Source organism: Phalacrocorax aristotelis, chromosome 11 (assembly GCF_949628215.1).
Source record: "Phalacrocorax aristotelis chromosome 11, bGulAri2.1, whole genome shotgun sequence".
In the NCBI taxonomy this organism is placed as follows: Eukaryota; Metazoa; Chordata; class Aves; order Suliformes; family Phalacrocoracidae; genus Phalacrocorax; species Phalacrocorax aristotelis.
Window position 1 is genome coordinate 10,482,054 of NC_134286.1, and position 21,200 is coordinate 10,503,253.

The 21,200-nt window shown below is 42.8% G+C and overlaps 1 long non-coding RNA gene across 2 annotated transcripts; it reads left to right on the forward strand.

Annotated features, from left to right (window-relative positions):
* The first annotated feature begins 2,672 nt into the window (after positions 1–2,672).
* Positions 2,673–19,322, forward strand: LOC142063282 (uncharacterized). Of its 2 annotated transcripts, XR_012662722.1 has the most exons (6): positions 2,673–2,806; positions 10,709–10,776; positions 10,873–11,013; positions 11,333–11,495; positions 16,178–16,215; positions 16,390–19,322. It is a non-coding gene; the product is annotated as an uncharacterized LOC142063282 (long non-coding RNA). The 2 variants fall into 2 exon arrangements; XR_012662721.1 differs by having other exon boundaries at positions 16,178–19,322.
* Positions 19,323–21,200: the final 1,878 nt, after the last annotated feature.

Genomic DNA, 21,200 nt, shown 5'->3' on the forward strand with positions numbered 1-21,200 from the left:
TGGCAAAGCTGGGACATTTCAGAACATCAGCCCATTGATAATTCATGCCAGCCTGCCAATATCCATTTTTTATTGGCCTTTATCCTTTCAGAGGAGGAGGAATGGCTCGGTGTTTTCATCCCTCTCCCTGTCAGAGGCCAGCTGTTATGGAAGAAACTGATGGAGTTTAATTCACAGATCACAGTATGCAGCACTGAAACCTCCCTTCCACAAGGAGAGCCTCCACCTGCCTTCCAGCCAGGGACCAGAGCCCCAGTGCTGCTCGGGGGAGGCACCTCCCTGTTCTCTGGCCCTGGGCATGGGGTAGCAGGACAGGGAGCTGACCTGCTCTGCATCGAGAGTGCTGTATGCAAAATTGTGGGCTCCAACAGGAAGGTGTTTGCTGGACAAATTGATCCAGGCGCGATCCTAGAAATGGGCATTGCTGGAGGTAGCAGAGATGGCATAGGCCAGGCAGGGTGTGCCTTACATTGCATCCCGCTGCTTATGGGAAGAGGCTGTCACACCACTGAACCCACCTCCGCAGTGCCCTGCTCCTGGGGAAGGGGCTAAAGGCCTGAGGTAGGAGTGGAAAGCAGGAGGGAGAATGGGGGCAGTTTGTGCTGCTGAGCATTTAAGGGGCACAAACTGAAGAATTTGAGTTCTTGGTGAGCTCATAAAATGCATTCAAATAGGCCAGCGGAGTGCTCACCACCCGCTAGTCATCGGCAACCTGTGGCACCTGGGGAGGGAACCAAAATTGGTGGGGAGACCTGAAAGGCCTGGTGTAGGTTCATCTGAGGCTCTGAACTGGTGATGCCCTCCTGAATGTAACAGGGGAAAATAGTTCCATCCAGGAGAGCGAAGGCTGAAACGGGCAGAGTCAGTGGCTAATCTGCCAGGGGCAATGATAGCATCCAGCCACTGCCCAAAACCATATCACCTCCAGGGAGTGATGCAGCAGGGAGAGGAGCAGCCGAGCTGATCCACTTGGCCATCGTCTCCTTTTTATTCCTGAATGACCTCACTGCATTTAGAGCTCCCAAAAGCAAAAGCCTGCCCAGAGCCGAGCAGGCTGTGGGAAAGCAGCTCCGTGCCAGCCGCCTGCCCACGGCCCAGCAGGCAGCAGCCCCGGCAGGCCATCGCTGCCTGGCTGCCGGGGAGATGCTGACAGTCAAGCTGCTCATGGTGCCAAGTTTTGTTGAGTACTTTTGTGCAAGCATGTTACCCACTGAGAACACAGAACTGCAGAGCTAATCTCTGTTCTTAATTTGCCATTAAAGTTTATTTTCAGCAAATTATTCATAAAATCTGTAGCACAGCTGTTCCACATTAATCTCTTCCTTCTTGTAAATTTTTTCTTCGGCAAGAGGCAGTTTCTCTCTCTCCGTTTATTTTTTTTGTTGCAGAGCTGTGTACAAGAGCAGGAGTCTGCCCTGAGCACTTGGGGCAGGGAGGCAGTCTACAGAGGTGGTTTTCACCCAGCAGGAATTTGCAGAGGAGGTGAGGAAGGAAGCTCATCACCTGAGACCCCTCTGCCCCCTGTGCCAGGGCAGGTGGGGAGGGTTGGCTGGAACACAGACACACCAGTCTGCCCTGGGATTAAGGGAGAGAGGACTCGGTCAGGATTATCCTGCCAAGCTCATCACTAACAGCTGTAAAGGCCATGAATGGCCCATCTGATTTCCTTCTCATATGACAAGAGAAGACAAATGCTGAATGTTTCCTTAAAAATCAGGTTAGTGCTGTGTTGATCATTGCGCCAGAGAGGGCTGCACCCTCGTTTTGTTCGGTAACACTGTAAAGTCAGGAATTAACTTTTAATGTTTTAAAATCACCCTTTTGGGCAGCTACAAAAGCACCTGCTCTCAGATAGTGTGGAAACTTTCTGCAGTAGAGCTGTGCAGCCCCAGCTGCTTTGAACAGAGCATGCCCCTTGTCAGGAGGGGGTGTTTTGCAAGCAAGCCTTGTCTCTATGCATGACAAAGCTCTGACAAAGACACAACACAATGCTATAATACAGGTGTCAGGATTGCATCACCTGGCCAACATTCCTCTAAAATATAGACCTTGGTGTATCGCAAGCCCTAGGTATCAACAATGGTTAGGGGCCAGCTCATGGGAGGTGTTTGTCAGCCCTCGTCCCCAGTGCACACACTCCTGCACAAAGACCGCAGGACTCGATTTTATGTCATGCCACTGGTCTGGGAGAGCTTCGCAGTGCCACCAGCAGAAGGGTCATTATTTCTAGCAGTGAACAATTCAGGAGCAATTTGAAGCTGTAATCCTCGCTGATATTAATGGAAGGGGTTGATAGCAGTTGATAGCCTGGTACAGCCTGTGAGTTAGGAGGACTTTTGAATCTTTGTAATGAATTTCTGGTAAAGCAATTTTCTAGTTCTGGTGCAAAATATTCTCTGGGAATACCATGATGTTGCAATAGCTCATTGATGTTGTAGTCTTGAAAACAAGTTCTCTTTTACACAGGTCCCTTAAACATTAAATAGGTGACTTGAATTAACTAGTAACTATTATTGATTTTCATTATTTAATATTTGTATGAAATAATAATTTTAAATAATATAAATAATACTATTTAAAAATTGAATTAACTATTAACTGTTATTGATTATTATTAACTACTACTTGAATCAATTGTTAACTATTAACACAAGACAAACCGATGCCTTTGAATAAACACAAAGCCAATTTGTAATGCCAAGTCACTTTGTCCAGGTACTTTTAAACATATGTTTGCAATTGCTATCTCCTTTCTCAGTCCTGTTACTCAGAAACATGTCTGCACTACTGTGATCTTTTTCAAAAGGTAATTTATTTTCCTGGCCATTTCTATTTTCCCTTGTTAACAGGCTCTGAAATAGTCCAAAGCAGAAAGAGAATGGGCATTCAGTCAAAACAAGGACTGCAGGAAATGTCAAATATGTAAGCTGGTAAATGTTGCATGTCTCAAGATGGAGAGTTTAACACAGACAAGAACTGGAAAATACATACAACATCATTTTTCCTACAAATTTAAGACTGAACTCTTCTGACCCATCCATCCTGTGTGTCATACTAATAGATGTAGCACTATAGCACTATATTGGCAGTACTGAAATTGGAGGGGGAATATGTCTTGTTAGAAAATATATCTTGTTAGAAATTAGTTTATCCATTACACTTTTTTTTTTTAAAATCAACTGATCTTGAGCATTCAATTTACATTTACCCCATTCAGTAGCCTGAAAACCATCCTGTGTTTCAAAAAGGATATTTCCCTGTTCATTAAATCCTGTTGGAGTCTAAGACAGAGGTGCCCCTGTGGCATTCAACCAGCAATGTATTGCAGTATTATTCGGAGACTAGACAGGCGGGACTGGGACTGGGATCCACGTGCAGCCAATGACACTAAATTACGACTAGTGTGGGAAAATACATCTGAGCAAATTTCAGGTCTGTGAGATCAGCCTCCTCATAGGACCAAAAGCCTTGAAATGTTCTTGGTTGGGAAAAGGGAGGTCGGTTTTGATTTCTTTTGCCTCATTCAGCTGGGAAGACACAGCACTGTAAATCATAGAATCATAGAATTATTAAGGTTGGAAAAGACCTCTAGGATCATCAAGTCCAATGGTTCACCCAACATTACCATGCTACTTAAACCCTGCTCTGAAGGGCCGCATCTACATGTCTTTTAAATACCTCCAGGGATGGCAAATGTTCATTTTCTTTTTCAGTGGCCTCAAAAATGATGCAAAAAGAAAAGGGAAAAAGAAAGAGAAACAGACAAAGATGTGCTGGGGCAAGGCGGTACCTTTAAACGAGATGTCATAAAGGACATCATAAATGGAGGAAGGATTAAGTTAGGAGGATGTCATGTAAAAGAAGAGGAAAAAGTGGCTCTAGAGCAGGAAAATGTCAGCACAGGAAGGCAGAGATATGGCCAATGTTTTGGGAGGAAGCCCTGGCTTCGCCCATGTCTATGGGAATTTTTCTATTGCATTCTATGGAGCCAACACTTCTGCCTTTTATCTTGTAGTGCCATGTTTTGACTCACGAGCAAGATGCTTTTCTCCATCTCAGCATATCTTGCAGTAGTTAAGAATACACCTCCCATAACTGGAGGTAAAGAAATAGCCTTTAATACATTTCCACCTACCCTTCAGTTCAAAGGTTTCATCTTTGCATCCAAACCATCCACTGTTAGATTCATGTGGTTTAAGTAGACTTCATTACCACCCATACAGGCCTGTGTGAATATCTACAGGAAGGGAAGAGGTCACCTGCTTATTACCACCTGACTCTGATATGGAGCTGAGAATCATGGCTGATAAGCATAGCCTGGGATAACAGTGCTCTGAATATTTTCTTATCTTAGATCCATTCCAAAGATCAGGAAAACCAACAGATGTCAATTTTGTTAAAATTAATGAAAAAAAACGTAGTTCAGACACAGTTTTGTGGAATGCATCTCTACATGTGTTACTCAAATAAAATGAATTCTTTAATCAGAGGCAGTAAGAGAAGCTTAAAAAAGACAGAAAGCCCAATTTGAGCCACTGCAAATGAAAGAAACTTTAAAAATGTTGCATTCTTCCTGCAGCTTTAGTAATGTCTCCATATTTTTGATTCATCTTGTTATTCTGAAGCAAAGGGCTCATGGGCCTAGAAGGCTGAAAGCGAGGAGAGACCAGCAGGGGAAGGAGGGAGCTCTCTAGAGAGTTTGTAGGAAGGTGGTGACATCCAGGTTGTTGTGGAGAACTGGTTTCACTGAAAAACAGTTAATCTATAGGTTTCACTGGCATTGCAGACCTTTTGTTAACGTGGCATATGTTCCTGGTGAAGAGTGCGCTCTGGAGCAGTGACCCTTGCTGAAAGCGATGGACTTCAGGGTGGACTGGAACAGTTTGTGTTGGGTGCTCTCATCTGGATGACCCCAGAAAGACCAGAGTTCATACTGCACCCAATGCTGAGGTTTCCATACAGCTGCTCTTTGGTTTCCTACATGTCATTCACATTTCCAAGAACAGTGGGACCCTGGTTATGGTACCGGATTCGCAGGCAGGGTTGCCGAGATTAACAATAGATGGCAAATGAAATTTTCCTGCTGTAACTGAAAGGTCCAGAAGAGCGTGGGCAGTATGAGCAGCAACCCCTCTGTACTTTCAGAAATCCCCGTGAGCCTGCAGCCCTGACGTTGTACCCAGCTGCCACACAGCCCGTCAGGCACACTGGAATGAGGTGCAATTGCTGGTTCATCTAAAGATGCTACAAGCACCTTATGCAGTATGATGTTTGGAGATCGATTTTGTTCGTAAAATACCCATTCCCTGAAAAACAGTATTTTCCCCTAAATTGCAGATAGCCTTGGACAGGTAATTGCACAAGGGCTGGGAGAACTGCTTCATCACCCCACTACCTCTGACTTGGACCTGGGGTTTGTGTGGGAAGTCCAGCAACCAAACTGCTGCCTCAGTCATGAAGCTCTGGGTTGCTTTGGGGAGGCTTTGTGGGTTTTGTGAGAGTCTCTCCTGAAAGCATTTTTGTTTCATCTTGATGACAAATGGGAAATCTTTGAAATCTCTAAAGATGCTCAGATTAAATTGTACCCCACTGAGGTTATAGGAGCTCCCATATAGGATCTTATCAAAGACCACAGCAAGAATACACCTTCTTTGGGCAAGGGGAGTCTTTCCTAAGCTGTCCTTTTCTGTAAGTCAGAGCGGCGCTGAATTTCTTCACGTAAAATGGAAGTAATTTCCTCTTGACACAAGTTTATCCTGATGTAAGGGCTAATTGATAGCTTGCAGGGCACTTGTGTTTTCCAGGCTGTTGGTTTTGCTCTAAGCACAAATTTACTTGGTGATGAGAATATTTTGACAACTCTGCTTATCTGTGCTCAGGATCTGCAGTTTGGTGTTGGTGTGAATTTTCTGTGTATGTTGACCCAGTTTTAAAGCCTAAAATGAGCATGCACTGCATTAATATGGAAATACTGTAGCTGGCAAAATAAAACAAAAAACCGGGGCAAATAAGCAGAAGTACAGTACGTTCTGCACAAGAACTTTCAGGAGGGGTTTTGCTTAGCTGGCAGTGGCATGTTTTTGTCCTTACACTTTCTCCAGGAGGTAATTGTTAAAAAAATGATGTGATTCAGCTTGCAGAAACATGTCATTCTGACCCACTTGCACATCCCCATGACCACATCTCTTCAGCAAATCCCTGCGAGCCATCAACACACAAAAACGAACATGTCAAATCAAACAGAATTAGTTTTGAAAAGAAGGCACATGTTGCTGAGTTATTCCTTTGCCTTCCTGGATCTAATAAATGTCTCATTTAGAATTCTCTCTCATTCATATTTGCGGTGTTTATTTTTATGTGCTTCTCAAAGCTTATTTTTAGGCAACTCATGGCTCATTCTTTAGGAATAAAGAAATCCTTTCTGTTTTTATGTGTTGTTCTGTGAGCGGAGCTGGGAAGACTGTGCTTGTTTTCTTTAGATGATATGACAAATTAGCTTCTTCCAAAATATTATGCTCTGGGGACTATGATTGCAGGAAGCATGAGGGAACATTAGAATACATTACCAGAACTCTGTGCAATACATACATGCATGTTTGTTGTGTACAGAGCAAGGTTTTAAGTAGAAACGTTCAAATTATTTTGCTACAAACTCTCCAACCAGTGTCTTTGTGCTGTCCACAAAGTCAGAAAAAAATTCGCATGCTGCAAGATAGTTGATTTTTGTGCATATTTTGAATGTGGAAAAGCATTTATACTGATTATACACAAAAATAGAAAAAAAGCTCTGTGCTCCTCTCTTTTATTTTTGTGATCCAAAGTCTGGCTATAAATAAAAGTACATTTGCTTAATAGAGAAGTATTATCTATTTGCTTCACCATTTCTCTCTTAGGTAAAATTAGCTGTGTTGCTAAGCCATCAAAATGAAGCTAAAAGGATAACAATGATGAGCCCAGCTGTGTACCTTGTGCTCCTACGGAGCGGTTCCTTGTCCTTTGTTCCTCACTGCCTTTTGTCTCTTCTCATCAAGGAGCACACAAATTATGGTATTGCCATTAAATGTGAATTCACCTTGGCCACTTTTTATTCCAGTAGCTGGTGGGAAGGTGACATGGATACCTGCTCACAGTTCCTCCCCAGAGGCCTTTTGACTGGGGCAGAATGAGGAATAATAACTAGATCTCCCCGCTGTACGAAGGCAAGCGATTACTGGCTGAAACAGATAATTATGATGCTGAACACAGCTCAGAAAGTTAACATCTTGGCAACTAGTTTAATTTTAAAATAAAACTTCATCCACAGAATGTTCTGTATGCAGAGGAACTGTGCTATTTGCATTTGCTCAAGCCAAAATATCAAATTTGGATCCGACTTCCCTTGCATTGAGATAATAAGTGTGGGATTTCACATCTGGCCTTTCAGGCTGGGCTTGTTTTGATGAGGCACCAGCAGCAATTTCACTTTTTGAATAAAGCCATCAGAAATTGCTTACCAGGGTTTTGCAGGGTGGTGAATAGCTTCTTATGACTTCTAACTTTGGCTTGATGGGTTTCCTGTTCATCCCGTTAGCTTTTATAATGGAGGGGAAAGTCTAAGACGACAAAAACAGCAAGGAAAAAAAATTGTGTTGGCAACTGCAAGCTGTGTGAGCATTCAGACCGCCCCAAATGTGGGTGTCTGCAGAGTTACTGCAAAGAACGTCAATGTTCATAAGCAGATTACTGAGTCATGAGCATGTTTTGAATGTGATTACAAGCAGAGAGACAGAATTAGTCTTTGATTTCCATAAAAAATTAATGAGGGAGACAGACAGGGACAGACAAATTGAAGAGTTCACTTGGTTAATTTTCTAGCCAGCAGCTATTGTAAATGTTCCTTTTATTTAGCAAAGAAAGATACTAAATCTATAATGGTTATGTTGGCCAAGAAAAAACTATTAGTGTGCTAGAGGTTTACCTGGGGGCAAACCGTCAGCAAATTAAAAAAGCAACTACGTGCTCATTTTGGGACATTTTGATGCATCTTCCACAAGTGCAGTCAATTAAGAGATCCTCTGGAAATTGTGTTTATCTGCTGTGCTTCTGTGCGGCAGCTCTGCCTTTACGTAAGCACCAGTGGGCTGATTCCCTCTCTTAAAAGTAGAGAGTCCAGTTGTGTTTTAAAAGGATATTATTTAAGTTATGCCCTGTTACAGATGGGATGAGATGGGATGAAACCATCATTAATGCCACACATGCAGCAAGTGTAACATCTCTAGGTTATCATTTCATTTCTTTTATTAATAGCTGCATGGCAGGATATAATTGAAGTAATACAACCTTAGCAGTGGGTCGCTGAAGCAAGGTGGTGTGGTTCACACACTTTTCCACAGATTCTGTTTTGAATCTACCAAGGCCCAGTTACTGATTTTAACCAATTTGTAGTTACACCTTGCATCAGCCATTTTCCCTCAACTTTCACTCAAGGCAGCCAAAATGCCACTGTTTAGCAGAAATATCTACCGTTCCAGATCATTTGTGAGGAGCAGAGAGTTATGATGCTGTCATGGAGTTAGCTCTAATTTGCACAAAATATCAGTGAACATTTTTGCAGAGATTTATTATCCAGATCTAGTGTCCTGCTTTTAGACTATTTACAGATGTTTAAATGACGAGATGATGAGTTCAGTCCCCATTTAAGTGCAACTCGCAACAGAACAGTGGAAGCTTTGCTTTAAAAGGCATAATTGCCCTCACTGTAGAAGACTGTTCCCATGGAAGAAGTTTATTAAAGTTGTATTTTTTAATTGTTTTCAACTTTTTTTTTTTTAATCTTGCAAAATGCTGACTTTTCAGTGGGAGGCATTAAAACTCTTGTAAAGCTTATGACGGAAATGAGCACATCTGGCTGGATGTATTCAACAGCTATTTTCTCTGTATAATAACATTAACAAAGTTTCAACTTTAGGACTAAAATATATAGTATGAGGATATTAATGTAGTCTAGCTGATTGCGTGAACATAATATAGAAAAACTCATGGCCACTGTCTGCTGGGGCAATAGTTTGCCATAGTAAACAAGGCACTATTTCTTTAGACATGTTACAGGATTATTGGCAGTTAAGTCACATATTTAGTTTCTGCTTTTATATTCTCTGTTATGATAGTGTCTGCATCAGCATCTTGCTGCTACAGAAGTTCTATAAATAATTCATGTATTTATTTAAATAACTGTGGATTTATTTCCAATTGGCATGGAAAAGGCCTTTATTTTCTGTATCATTGTGCACAGTTGTCATACTAGCCTCTTATTTCAAAATGTTTGTGATTCACTCAGAACACATCAGTAACTGAAATTACAGCAAACTTAGCCTGAAATTTAATTAGATGATCAACAATCATAGTTCTGTACTTTCCTAATACAAGGAGTCTTATTGCAGGCAGTTTACAAGGCATTGTCTCTGCACCTGAATTCATTTTTCTTGAAACAACGTGGAAAAACATTAAAAAATCCTGTTGATTGGCCTCTGCCGAACAACAGTGGTCCATGAGAGTCATTCTGGGTTAGTTAGTGAAGTGTAACTCATCTTAGTAAAGCAGCAAGGAAAGCAGATGTCCTAATGACTCTCCTGGCTCTGCAATCCTTGCTCTCGTAGGGTTGGGCAGCCTCTGGCCACTGGGTCCCCTATGGTGAGCAGCACTGCAGTATATATTTTATTCCATTTCTCTATTAAAACTAAGCCCATATAGTCTCCAAATCTACACTGTTCTCTTGCTCCTAGGATAATGTCCCTAACACCTTCCTTCAGATTAGGATGGGGTACAGATTAGGAGGGCACAGCCCTCTTCCATCAGGGCTGTGCCAGGCTGGACCACTCATTTCTGTTTTCCAGGAGGTTCTTATATCTCACTTTCAGAGCATTCAGGCACGCAGAATAAAGCAGCCTATCTCACTTTGCCAAATACAGAGTAAAAGAATGTCTTGGTAGACCTTGAGAAAATTTGGAACTAATTCAGAAGAACTTGAAGCATCCTGTAAAGAAACACAAATAAAAAAATCTCCAAGGTTAGCAAGCATGACCTAGGTAGAGAAAGAATTCACTTAGTTATGTGAAGAGAAATAAAATGGGTAAATTAAAGCAATCAAGTGTGGGAGGAAGCCCCTACCACACACAGCACTTTACAGCTGGAGCATGTACTGCTCATATTCACATTATTTATTGCTGAGCTGGAAAGATGGATATGTACACGGGTTAGAAGTTTTCAGATGATAAAAAAGAATCCACAGATAAAGGCATGCAGGACAGGTTAGAGAGCAGAACAAAAGCACAGGCAGGAAAAGGCAGCACAGCCCAGAGAAATATGAAGCAATGCAGATACTCAGCCAAAAAAAGCAAGAGGAGCATGTGCCTTGATTTCGTATTGCAAAGACTAAAAAGAGCCCAAGGAAAAGTGGAAACCCTGCTGACCAACCTGTGAGGAAGCAAACGGTCTTTCAGTATACTTAGTTCTTCTGTTTCCAGGGGAGAAAACCACACAGGGGCTAGGATTCTCCCCAACTGTCTCTTCAATTTTTACATTCATGGGAAAGTGTGGCACTGGTTTCTCTATAGGTCACTCCAGAATTTTTCTATAAGTCTCTTTGTGACTGTAAACCTGTCCTCCATCAGCTAGAGCTCCAACAGGCCCTTAGAGCTTCTCTTCTTTTTTCTGTATGTTACTTTAACAGTTCTCTTGTGTGTGGAGAAGCACAGAGAGGAGCTCAGATATCATGCCTTCTATGCAAGCTATATAAATGTGAGTACCAGCTGCACATGACCATATTTTTATGTAAATATATGTTTTCTAGGTGGAACTGAGTTTATGGTTGTGATGTTTTTGCTTTTCTCAAAGGTATTGAGGTTTTGGAGCCCTCATCTCACTGAGTGCGCAGCTCACAGAAGTGATGTGACCTTGGTGCACGCCAATCTTTGCTTCTCAGGAGAGATACAGATGCTGCATCTAAGGAGGCCCTGGCTGGACATAAATTTCTAGGTAAACGTCATATTGAGCTAATAAGAAAAACAGTCTTTGGAAGCTTTATATCATTCTTACCTTGTGTCTAAATTGTTATTTAGACGGCATCCTGCTAACATGCCTTGACTTTGGAGAGGTATGCATAAAATAGATTGGGTACTTAGGCAGAGATTGTCTAAAACTACCAGACTTTAGAGGTGAATGTTAATTCCGGGCTAAGTCCAGAAGTTGAGCTGGAGTCTTTGCAACATGGACATGGGTCTGGCTTTTGAAATGCTTCTTACGGATTAAAGTACTTCTGACAAGGTTTATCTCTGGTGAAATTACTCACATCCAGATCTCAAGCCCTAATTCTCTGATATGTGGAAGAGTAAAACTTGGGTCTTGCTCTGAGTGGACCTGGAAACCCGCCAAAAGCAGGGTGTTGGAGGGGAGCCGTTCCTCCAAGGGGACTTTGAGATCATCCCTTCAACAGGTATGGACCCTGAACTGCAAAGAAAGTAAGTATGGAAACAGGGTGATGGTGTCTCTCAGTGGATGCCTCTGACCTCTAGATATATTGATTTATTCTGTACAGCCTGTCTGCTTCTCCTCTCCTAGAAATATTATAACTTCTCTTCCTCTGCCTAAACCCTTAACATAAGATGTATCAGATGGTCTAAGCCTTGGTTATTTATGCCATCAACCCGTCTTATTTAGAAAAAATATCAGTGTCCTTTGTTTGTCTAACAAAGGTTAAGTTTAACCTTCAGGGCACAGTGCAATGAACATCAGTTTATTCAGATTTCTAGCCTGGGGGCTGAGAAGCACAGCTTGTATTTGGGACCACTAGCTGACATTTATTAACTTACTTTGCATACATTTTAATGTGGTTTCTTGTACCCAGAGGCAGTTGTTTAGAGTATAATATGATAGGATATAAATATATGCATATGGCCAAATTATTACTCCTCCAAGTTATCCCTGCTGGAATATGAAGGAGAAAATGAGTTTTGGAGATGTTAGAACCCTCAGAGGTCACCAAGAAAGGGATGGACACACTGGAATTCAGCAGCATATAAAGCAGAAAAAGAGAGGAAGAACAGTAACGCTGGCTGGTTTGAGCCTTTTGTTGCTGCAGGGAGCAGCCACTGTTGGGGAAAAATGGACAGTGTCCTGTGTGCCAGAGCATGAAGGAGCTCAAACCGCTATAAATGGAGGCTCTCAGCAGGCCCAAACCTCTCCTGCCCGTGTGGCTAGGTGACCAGATTTGTACACTGTGCACCAGGATCATGTCATGCACTAACACCAGTGCTTTGGACAGAGGACATCGCTACCATGTGTGCACAGGCTGCATCTCTGCTTGGGGGTGCACCTGGCCCCTACGAGGTGGCCAAGTCCTGGGTCACTCCACAAAATCCCTCAGTCCCATCCTCAGTACATGTGGTTCCTTATCTGCCAAAGCAATGCTCCATGAAGTCTGCAAAGAAATGTGTGTCTGCAAGAAAGCCTATTTCCAGTAGAAATTATTCTAAAAATTATTGGGAACATTTGTTGTTGTTATGGTTGTATAGAGCTTCTCTTAATGACATCTAAATATGGGGCCAAACTTGAGCTGATGGCATCTCATTAAAGCCAACAGGATAAAAATTCAAATGTGAATCTTCCTCTAAGTGTTTATCTAGCAGCAGGAGCTTATTAACTTGTGTGACAATGTTATCTGCCAGTGACTGTGTATCTATACCAAATTGAAGACAGATACATTTAAACATAGAGGATTCTGAGTGTTTCTGATGATCAAGATAACCAACAACCTGCTTAAAGGATCAGTGTGGCTTACTTAATGAAGTCAAATACTCAGATGTGCTTCTGTATTGTTAGCATTACTGCACTACAGAAGCAAAATGGGGGCTTTTTAATGCAAGGTGCTCTATATAGACAGCTTAGATAGAAATTGATGAGCATGTATATATCTATGAGCAGAAGTGTACCCAGACTATACTATCTATCTCCTGAAGCACTTAATTTCTCTGTAGTAGCACTCCCCAAAGATGAAAGGAAGCTATTTCTGTGTCCATCTTCAGATATTTTCCTTCAGAAAACATTTCAATGGCAAGTCCTCATTTATGTTCCTTTGCAAGGCTGATCCCATCGGCTCGGGAAGCCCCTTTGCTCCCTGTATGCTGCACAGTAGGAGATACACCTCAGCCCCTCACCTGCTGCCTGCACTGCCCTGCACTCTCTCCCTAAGCAGTTTCCCCAGCAGCATAAAGGCTCTGGTCACTTTTGGTCAGGCCCCATGTGACCATCCTCGTGTTCTCCGCTTCCTTGTAGGCAGGTAACAGTTTCCATCTCTGAAACTGGAGCACACTGATGATCTTCTACAGAATCCCTCTAGGAAGAATCTCAAAAATGGGAAAATCTCTTACATCTTCCTGTGATAGAACCACCTTGTGAAACCCCAAACCATTTGCAAGGATGCCTCCGATTTCCACACTAACATGCGGTGGGAAGAGTCATCTCGATCTTGTTTCTGATTTTTAAGGAACATTTAATCCTTGTAGAGGTTTCTCTTGAAGCAGTAAATGAAGATGTCTTTGAGATGTGCTGAGCCTTTTATCCCAGCTGCCGTAAGTTCCTGTGCCTCTTGCCTGCAGCTTGAGACTCCAGCACTCCCAGCCCCGCCGGCCGGGGAGCAGGGCTGGACCCCGGGTCTGTGCGCACACACTGCTTCTCAGCTCCCGCTGTCACTTGTCATCTTGGCTGGTCTGTGCAGTTTGCACTGAACTGTGCTGGGCTGTGCTTGGTAGGAGCTGCTGCAGTTGTTCACAAGCAAAGTGTACTGGGAATTCTGCAGGCATCCCAACCCTGTTGGTTTCTCCCCCTTTTTCCCAAAGAGTATTGTGATCTGCTACCTGTAACTGTAAAGCAGTTTGCAAGTGGACAGTGCACCTTGGTTGGGCTGCATTTTTAAATGCACGTTAAAACAGGCAGTCATCAGGGCTGATAAGGCCATCTGGTGATCCACAGCTGAGCTTTCTGGACCCACAGTGCCAGGCTCAATCTGCAACAGCCCTTTGACTTCCCCCTGCCTTGCTCCTGGTGACTACACTGGCCTTTGCAAGAAAGCAGTTTGAGAGCCTAATTTGCAGAGTTACTGAAAAATTTTCCCCATAAGAAGGTCTTGTGCCTTGCTGGTTACAGGCAAGCAAGAGCAAAAGCATTCTTTCATGGCATGGTATATAAGTATATAAAATTATCACCTCCTGGGATGGAGTGTTTTTGTCCCTGTATATGTTCCTAGAAAAAGTCAAGTTATTGCTTGGAAACCACACACCCACTTGAGGAAGATCATCTGCAGTGGAGCTGTCTATCCTCAGCACCAGATGCTTAGGAAGAAAAACTCTTTGGAGGGGAACAGAGTGAGGGGGATGGGAAGGATACCCACAGAAGCTATTTGACTGCCTTTTTGTGCTTGGTCCTGCAGGAGGTATCTACAGCTAAATACCTCCTGTGAGGTGAGTACTCTACTATGGGAAGGGAGTTGGGTCCAGCTCTGGGGGCTGCTCCAAACTGCATGGCAGAGCATGACCCTTCAGTGCTGCAGCTACCCTAGCAATCCAGGGCAAGGGACCTGGTGCTGCCCTGCTGCTCCCACTGCCCCTGGCAGGGTTGTGGCCCCTCTCCACTGCTATTTCCCTTTCCTCTGTGATGCTCAGGGAGCAGGGGCACTGTTTTTGCTCTCTGTTACAGCTCAGAGGGATCTCTGTTTTCTAGGGCAGAAAATCTGCCTTCTTGGTCTTCCATTTCATAGCACGCTTCTTTGTGGGAGAGTTTCAAGAATGCACGGCTGAGCCAATATACTCACTCAGGCAGTATGTAAGTGTTACATACAGTAAGTCGATGTACTGCTGCCTTCAGGGTCCCATGGCCCTTGAGGTGTATTTCATCGACTCTGTATACATTTCAGTATCACTCAATAGGGTGAAAGCTTATCATCATTAATTATGAAGGTTTATGCTGGCAACCACTTAGTTCCTATGGTTACATCTCTAAGAAATTGTGAACTAGGCACTTCAAGGCTCTGGGCAGAGAAACAAATTGACTGTTACAGAATTCATGAATGATAATAACTCTTTTGCTTATAATGCTAATAAATAATTGGTGTAAAATCATCTAGTGTGGCCTTAGAATGCGTAGGGTATTTAAAGGTCAGCATTGCTCTTAACTCTCCATTAAAACCCTCATATTGCAATAATGCATCCCAGACAGCAATTACAGTGTTTCAGAGCATTCACTTAGAGAATCAATAATCTGGTCCATTCGTCAGGGCTGCCCTCCGTGTGTTCCCCTTGGCACCACAGCACGGCTTCTAGCTTGTCCTAGAATAGTGTTATAAAACCCCATGTTTCTGGTCACGCTAAAGCTGTGCCATGGGAACAATATACACTGTCTTATTGTCTCGTGCAGCCCTTTGTCCAGACCATAGCAGGATCCTGAAACAAATGGTGCTCTGTGGCAGATAAATACTCTGCTCTTTGTCTGTAAGGTCACCCCTGTTACCCCATCCCATCAGAGGACCTGAATCTTTCTGATCATTGAGTTATTTTCCTGGCTGTCATTTTGGTTATCCCTATCTTATATTTTTCAGTGTTACTGGGTCCTGGATTATCTGCTTTCTATGGCTGCTTTTCTAACTTCCTTTCCCTTGTATTTGCTTCTGGCTTGCATGCTTTTCCTTTTGTTACCTGTCCTCTGCTTGGCTTATGTGCAAGAAGGCATGCACTAGGCCTTGCACTATTTTAGGATGATCTACCATGTCCTGTCCTATTTGTCTCATCTCATCAGCACATGTAGCAGCTCAATTTTTGTCACTTTCCCTGCACAGATCTTGCTTTGCCTACAATAAAATTTTGATTCCTTTTCTCCAGCTTGCTTCTTTTTCTACCTTCTCCCTTGAGAGCTGGCTTTCCTTAGTGAACCTTGGGTGAGGGAACATCATCCATTTCTATAACTATACTTCTGCTTCTGCAGTACCGCTGCTCTGCAGCTGAGCTAGCCTCACATTTTGCTTCTGTCCATCAGCAATGTGTACAAAGCACAGGCCTTCCCAAGCTGCCCATAGCGATGCCCAGTGGCTGTAGTTTGTTTAAAGCTTACTGATATGTTGAACTGACTTTAAATTATTCCTTCATGATTCCAGCCGTGGGATGAATCAAGATGAATCACCCAGTGATGGAGGTAATTTCCCCTGTCAGCTGAACAATGAATCAGTTGCTATTTTTCTCATGGTAAAGATGCCATTTTGTATGTGGTACTAAATAATGTTCCCTGCTAAAACCATGAGGCTGAATAAAGTGGTCAGTTTGTTACCAGCTTGCAGACTAACACACAGTATGAATTTCGGCAATACAGCCTTCAGTGTGAGCAAATGGTGTCTAATAATTTGGAGGAGGAAGCCTGGCTCCAGGTCAGAAGACGTCTGAAAACACCGTCCTTTAGACGTGTATGAACAAGCTGTTGCTTCAGATGGAAGAACAGGCCCATCACAACCCAAATTTCCTAAAGTCTCTGTAGGTCCTGAGAGCAAACCCAGGACTCAGTTCTGCAATATGTGTCTGATAGTAGGTGTTTTTATCTGTCGGTGATGCTGTATATTAAAAAAAAAAAGCAGAATTAGGCATTCCTTCAAAAATATTCATAGACATAGGATGCTACCTGTATTTCTCTTAATTGTATTTGAAGTCCATGTGTTGTATATTTAGTGCATTAGCTGTGATTCAACATTAGTGGCGGGGAGAAAAGTTACTTCTTTTTGTCCCTCTCTCGAGATAAGGATGTAAAACCTGGTGACGCTCTGGGCAGCTGGCTGCTTGTTTTCTGTCACTTCAAATTAGCAGGCTGTGATATGGCAGGAGGGGAAATACCAAAGCAATACAGAGAAGTTGTGCTCTTGGGATTGTGGGGGAGCAGGAGGATAACCCTGGAGTTAAGCCAGGGAATGGAGCATCAGAGTGGGCTTGGGAGCACTCAGCCCAGCAGAATAACCCCTGGATCTCTTATAGCCATGCATAAATTTTCTGTGTTGCTGCTTTGCCACCTGTGAAATAGCAGCCTCCTGTGCTTCATGAGAGCTCTCCTGGCTGGGAGGTGCTGGCACAGCAATGCCAGTGGGCTTCAGCGGCTCCTTGCTTAGAAGAAGGAGGAAAATTGAGGAGGAGGAGGAGATGGGGTGAGTCCCAAGGATGTTTGCATAAAGGGTCCGACCAGTTCCATCTGTGTTACACAACCTTTCTTCTCTGGGTACAAAATAGCTACCTTTGCTTATGACTTGACCCATTTGGGAAATGTCCTCACCTCCTGGGTTTAAGGCTGAAAGATCTGCAACACAGGAGCTTGTGCCCTTTATTCATTATGTCACTTCCAGCATTAGCTAAATAAAGAAAATCCTTGCTTCACTTAAATTTAAAATGACACCAAATCATGATGCAAACTTGCAGTGGCATTTATCCTGTTAGCTGATATTTGCTATAGGTGGAAGGGACTCATAAACACAGTTGTCTTCATGTCTCAGGCACATTTCTCGGTGTTCCTTGACAATTATTAAGTGCATTAATTCTTCTGATGCTAATTTCTCTGTGTACTGATGAAAAATGCATTTTTCCCAGGGAGTTGGCACTTGGCAAATATCTCGATGGCAATAAATTAAAGTACGAACTAAGTTTCTGTTGCCATGGTTTCTTCTCCGCTGATACAAACAGTTACAGTATCTTCAATCCTGCAAGGGTAGAGAAGCAAAACCACAGCCCAAAACATCTCAATGCACAAAATACTCTTCTCTCCTGGCTCTCTCTTGCAGTTTACCCTGCCGGTGCTCTCGCTCCTTGCAAGTCCCTGTACAAACAAATTATTCTTATGCAGTCTCACTACTTGTCCAGACCCAGGAGGGCTCCAGGCCCCTAAGATGCGAGAAGAAGGAAATGGATGTTGCCGAGGAGCGTGCCCACGCATTGGAGCGCTTCCCTGTGCCTTTCGCATGCTGTCACCCTGCTGCAAGGCAAAACTTGCCAACACTGCTTCCCTCTTCTGCAACCCACTGGGTGATGAGACTAAAAGCAAAGTAGTTTAACTCAAAAAATAAAGAGAGTAGGTTCGGTGTTTGGTGCCCTCATGTTATTTAAGTTTCCTGAGGCTTCCCAGTGCACAGAAAATTCAGTGGATCGACAGAGCTGTGCCCGGCTGTGGAGGTGTAGCTAATGGGCCGCTTTCTACAGCAACACCTTGCTGTTTCCCAAGTGGAGATGATGCAGGGTGGTAAACTAGTGCTGCTGTTCCCAAAAGAATAAGGAGAAGCCATGGAGATAGCAGTGGTCAGAATATGTCCTTAGACTCTGGATGAAAGTAAAATATTGATTTGACAGGACCTTCTGCTGCACCTGCAGTACTTCAGCTGTAGCATCATGCCAGTCCCATATGCCAGGAGAGCACTTCTCCAGCTGTACATGATGAGTAACTCTGGCTGGAGGAAATGTAAGTCCTCAGGACCGCTGCTATCTTCCATCAAGCACTGATGCTGCTAGCAGCTAAATTCAGACAAGATCACGGACAGCATATGGAAGCACCCTAACCAAATCTTGCCATTTAAAGCAATAATGGCAGCTGTCTCGATCCAAGTTAGGCAAGATCCTTAAGATTGTCTACTGGCTCATACAGCTGTGCAGGTTCCTCTAATATGTCTTTTCTCTCTCATCTGAGCTCTACCTGCTACTGACCAGAACAGGTGGCCATCACATGGGCACCACTATTTCACTGTTGACCTCTTGTCTTTGAAGGGAGCACACAGAACACTCTGAGAAATCAGTATGTGCATAAATTTTACTGAGAATCTTGTTATTGATGCAAAATCACTCACCCAAGAAAAAACAGAACAAATGCAGCTTCACAGAATCTTGTTGCTTTCAGAAAAAAATTATAATGGAAATGCACTGCATGGCTGACCAGGTCTGTGCCGAGTTTCTCTCTTTGATGGACTGGAAATAGCTCTCTAGTCTACAGCTGGAGACAGGTCCTTTCTCCATTAAAAAAAAAAAAAAAAAAAAAAAACAAAACAAAACAAACAAACAAAAAAAAACCCACCTGCAAATAAGCTGGGTATTTTCTTTCTTTCAACTTGTGATGGTATCTTTGTTGCTGAATAGAACCACAGTTCTGTCTAGTTTTCCTTCAAAGCTGTCTTATTTTCTTATTTTGTTGGTTTTATTAAGGAAGTCTTTTTAGCTATTTTTGTTTAAAATTATAAACATAGGCAAGAACTTCCAGTGATATTTTTAGCCCATTTGAATATTGTTAAATATTTCTCTTTGAAATGTATAAATACAATTTTCTGAATCAAATAGATAAAAAGTCCCTTCTTTGCACTGATTCAGAGACACGCCCTCTCTCTGAAGCAAATAGCAAAAATAGAGTTACAAAGTTTTTAGTCATAAGATATGTCAGTTTTACTAAATATATTTGTATACTTTCAGCAGAAACAAAGTACTTCTGAGAGGCAAAGCAGAGCACAAGCAAATCATAAACTGTTCTGGGTGGTATTTTTGGGTGATTGTGCTGGGCTTCTTGGCAGTGGGTGAACTTGGCGTAGCTGCAGCACAGCCTGAGCCTCATCCTGCCACGTGTCACCCTGCATGGATGGGAACACACCTACAGAGGGTTTCATCCATCTTTCATGAGATGTTCATACTGATAATATTTGTTTTGTGTCTTTGCATCTTCAGAAATGGGTAAATGGCTCAGCCAGGAAACCTGGTTTCTGCAGCATGTATTAAGACTTGGGCATCGTATTTGTTATTGCGTCTGAAGCAAGCGTTGTGCTGGGAGAGTGGTGATTTCTGCCCTTTGGCAGCCTGGGCTTGTGCTGCTGCAGCCTCCCCCTCTGCTCAGAGAGATTTAGGGACGTGGGAGCAAACAGGTCTTCCCTGAGATGCTCCTTTTATCCCTGGTTTAGTGCAGCCAGACCTCACTCTGCACTGGGTACCCCAGGGTCTTGCTGAGCGAGGAGTTTGCAAGATCAAGCCCTTGTGGAAACACCGATCATGTATTCTCCCTGTATCATGACTTCCCCTGAAAAAACAGCTTGTAAAAATATCACCAGGAGAGATTAAAGAGGCCCAGTCTACATTAGTTGAAGCAAACCAGAGTCTTACACTAGCCAGTGCTGAGCAGAAGTACAAATGGTGGGTGCCGGGATGTAATTGCTACCAGGCTGCAACACTTCTGATGACAGCCTCCTCAGAGCCCCATCAGGATTACAGCACCAAGCTGCTATGTGATTTTATATTTATTAATACACATAGGGCTTGATCTAAGCACAGCGGCTCAGCAGCAAAACTACCATTGATTTATGGTGCGGGCAAGAGGTCACAGTGAGATATGGTCCATGACACGTGGGTTTGCAGCCTAGACAGAAAGCAGAAGCAAGGGGAAATGATCTGCGTGGTTGCAGGTAACTGGCAGTTAAAAATATGATAGCCAGTTATCTCATCCTATATAATACATCTTCAAAAGCTAATCATAGAGATCTGATTGTATTTTTTTCAAAGAATGTTTGCTAATAGGCATCACAAAGTCCTTTTTTTTTTTCTTGCTTCCATTTGTCAGTGTAAAAATGAAAAAATAGCATTGCAGCTCTTTTACTTTAAACAATGGCATCTCGATGCTTCATACATTATTGAATGCTTCTATTCTTCCCCAGTGAGCTTTTTTTTTTTCATTTTAATATCACCTGATCTTTGTGCAGTTAATTCCCTTGTCACCAAGCCATAGAAGCACTGACCTCAGAATTTCAGAATAGCCTTGGCAAAAGGAAAAAAAAAGATACAGTAGCTTAATTTGCGTCACCGTCACTGAAGGCTCTGCATATTTTCATTATAAAAACCCAATTTCAGCAGGCTGGACAGTATGGATTGGTGTGGCTGTCTTCAGCTTTCAGGGGGGAATTTATTGTTAGAAATTAGGTCAAAGAATTTGGTTTGGCAGGACAGACTGGAAGTCTGATTCAAAATAGAAAATTTGCAGGGTAGCTCATTAACTTCAGCAATTAGGTTAAAAAATTCTTTATTTTAAAAGTGAGAATAAACTTTCATCAGTGAAGTTATCTAAAGGTGAACTGAGATGTATGGGTGGAATAAACAGGAGCCATCCAGAAGCCAGAAAACAAAGCAAACTGA